At 35.5% G+C, this 3,461-nt stretch overlaps 1 protein-coding gene across 1 annotated transcript in view; it reads right to left on the bottom strand.

Annotated features, from left to right (window-relative positions):
- Positions 1-1,926: 1,926 nt before the first annotated feature.
- The window catches only part of LOC107689581 (platelet-derived growth factor D-like), a 42,738-nt gene continuing 41,203 nt past the window's right edge, over positions 1,927-3,461 (bottom strand). Inside the window, exon 8 of the mRNA XM_016487608.1 lies at positions 1,927-1,955. The gene's annotated coding sequence lies outside the window, so the exon portion shown is untranslated. The remainder of the gene's footprint in view (positions 1,956-3,461) is intronic.

Below are 3,461 nucleotides of genomic sequence, written 5' to 3'. Positions count from 1 at the left end.
GTATAGTGACGGTAATTTTATGGTACACATGGTAAACATATTTCTATATCTATATTTATATTAGTGTCCATTTGCTCCGGCTGTAACATACTGCTGTCTGAAAGCTTTATTTTAGCATACTGTTTGACATACTGGTTAGTAAAAGCAGTCGTGAGTGTGCAGTACATTAGTATTCATCTTTCAGTGCATCTGAACGACCTTTGACCCACACTCATGTTAAAGAGGTCACCTGCCCTCTGAACTCATCTGTACAGCAGCAGGTATGACGCGTGACCTTTGACCTCTGTGATGCGTGTGAGATCAGGATGCAGATGATGGGCGTGGCGTTTCTCCTCTGGTCCTCCTTTTCCTTTACAGAGGAACAGAAACATCCTCATTCACTCCTGAGGAATTTCTCCATGCTATTAGATTGTGATACAGTGAGTGTATCAGATGGTAATACTATGGTATTTAGAAATATACTGTGGTAGCACTAGGGTACTTTTTGTGTGTGTGTGTGTATATATATATATATATATATATATATATAGTTTTACTTGCATTTTTAGTATTGTATATTTTATATATGAATACGCTGCTCATACTGTACAGGGCCGTGGTTTTTACCATCACTGTACTATGGTACTGCTGTAATATTGATTTATATGAGATCCTTGTCTGCGTGTGTGTGTGTGTGTGTGTGTGTGTGTGTGTGTCAAGTCGCTGTGACATCAGACCGCACTCTCTCACACACATACACACACTCATTTAGACTGACATTATCCTGTTTCCGTGTCTCTTTTCTTAAGGGCGAGTCATGAGATCTGATTAGTTGCCCTTTTGGTGGAGGCTTTTCACAAACACACACTCAGAGTTTTGGAGCTTCTTGACTTTTCAGATGGAGAGGCTTTTTATCCGCACATCAAAGGTCAGTGTGTGTGTGTGTGTGTGTGTGTGTATGTGAGAGAGAGAGAGAGAGAGAATACTGGATTTTGGTGTTTATGTGAAATTTCAAATCCAAACTGCAACATAAATCAAAATGCTGACCTTTAATCCCACACACACACAAAAACACACACACACACACACACACACACACACACACACACACACACACACACACACACACACACAGCATCCACCTGTAACTGGACAGCAGTACTTCAGAGGTACTAAAAAATAAATTATAATACCCCGAAAAACACTATTACCATAGTAATATATGGAAAAACATGGCTGACAAGGTAAATCCATAGTAAAAGAAACAGGGTATTTCCATTAATAATGTAAAAAACAACATGATAATTAACATGAAATGTAAATGTAAAGAAAACATTATGGTTCCATAAAAATTTAAAAACAAACAAAAAAATGGTACTTCCATGATAAACGTAAAGTATAATTTAAAAAAATCACGGTACTTCCATGATATATACAAAAAATTTGGTATTTCCATGGTAAATGTAAAATAAAATAATAAAATAAAATAAAAATGTTAGTTCCATGATAAATATACTAAAACGTGGTATTTCCATGTTAAATGTAATCTTCCATGACACGTAAAAGAAAAAAACATAGTACTTCCATGGTAAATGTAAATATATAATTAAAAAAAAAAACATTGTAGTTCTTTGGCAAATATAAAAAACAATATTTCCATGGTAAATGTAAAAAAAAAAAAAAACATGGTAGGTATTACAAGGAGAAGGTGACTTTTCAGGACATTACCCCATGTCCCCACTTTTCAAAACGCATATAAATCACACAGAATGGAGTGTATTGAAAATCTGAAATAGCACAAAGTTTCCTGTAAGGGGTAGGTTTAGGGGTAGGGTTGGTGTAGGGCAATAGAATATATGGTCTGTACAGTATAAAAACCATTACGCCTATGGGATGTCCCCACTTTTCACAAAAACAAACCTGTGTGAGTGTGAGTGTGTGTGTGAGTGTGTGTGTGTGTGTGTGTGTGTGTGTGTCTCCTGTTCTCACACACACAATCAAACTGCAAAACAGGAAACAGAGAAGAGGAATGCCGTGTGTTAGGAAACCACAGACCTGCGGGCCGAGTGTGTGTGTGTGTGAGGTGATTTTGATTGATTTTCTTCATTAATTTCCCTCTTCCTGTCATAGTTCATTTCTCTCATGGTTGTCTGTCAGCAGACGCCCTCAGCGCCTCTGATTTAAATACACCACAGAGACGTGTGTTTAGAGCCAGAAATCATCATTTCCTCACCTTAACGTCATTCTAAACCCACAAAAGAAGATGTTGAGCTGAATGTTCACACTGCTCTCTTTCCTACTGGACGGGAAGCTCAACATCTCCTTTCATGTTCCTCAGAGGAACTCCTAGAGGTTTAGAACCACATGACGGTGAGAAGATGATCAGATCCGTCATTTGAGAGTGAATTATTCCACGCTTGTTTAGCTGCAGGATCTTTATGTAATGTTCACAGATGGAAAGAAAATGAGAAATGAGATGTCAAATGAAGAAATCGAGAGAGAAAGACACAAACAGATGGAAAGGCGAGTTCGATTAACTGTGTGTGTCTCTGCTTGTGTAATCGCACGACTGTTTTAAAGATGGAAAGTCTCACTGTCAGAGGATGCCATCGTGTCTTTAGTACGTGACGTCGTGAACAGTATGCAGATTTACAAAAAGATAAGTGTTCTTTATTTGCATTGATGGTTCCCTGCAGAACCTTTAACGTCCATGGAAACTTTCTATTGCACAAAAGGTTCTTTATAGTGGAAAAAAGGTTCTTCAGATTATTCAGATGTTCTTTACACTAAACAGGGTAAATGTTAAAAAAAAAAAAAAAAACGGTACTTTTATGTAAGTGATGATAGTTACATAAAACTATATATAAACCAACTCAATCCGAGCAGCTGAGTCCTTAGCCATCTTCAAGAATCGGCTAAAAACACATCTGTTCCATCTTTATTTGACCCTCTAACTCTAGCACTCTCTATTCTAATTCTATTCTTAAAAATAAAAACTAACTCTAGCTTTCTAATCTTTTTGTATTCTGTTTTCTTTTCATTTATTATACAATTAACAAAAGCAAAAAAGGCCTCTAACACTAGCTTGCTCTATTCTTTTTGTATTCTATCTGTTTTCTTTTAATTTATTATATTATTTAAAAAAGCGTTGCTACTTGTACTGCATTAAGCTAACTGAGACTTGTTATAGCACTTGTATATCATTGCTCTTTTGTTGATTTTGATTGCTTCCATTGTCCTCATTTGTAAGTCGCTTTGGACAAAAGCATCTGCTAAATGTAAATGATAGATGGATAAGTTGTAAACTTTCTATTGCACAAAAGGTTTTTTATAATGGAAAAAGGTTCTTCAGATTAATCAGATGTTCTTTACAATGAAGGCCCGCATTTTTAATGTTTTATTTTTTAAATATTTTCTATATTTACTATATGTATGCATATATATATATATATATATATATACTAATATATATATACTAATAT

This window comes from Sinocyclocheilus anshuiensis, unplaced genomic scaffold, assembly GCF_001515605.1.
Source record: "Sinocyclocheilus anshuiensis isolate Anshui unplaced genomic scaffold, SAMN03320099.WGS_v1.1 scaffold906, whole genome shotgun sequence".
Taxonomy (NCBI): domain Eukaryota; kingdom Metazoa; phylum Chordata; class Actinopteri; order Cypriniformes; family Cyprinidae; genus Sinocyclocheilus; species Sinocyclocheilus anshuiensis.
The sequence above is the reverse complement of the archived record's forward strand: the minus strand, read 5'-3'. Positions and strand labels throughout refer to the sequence as shown.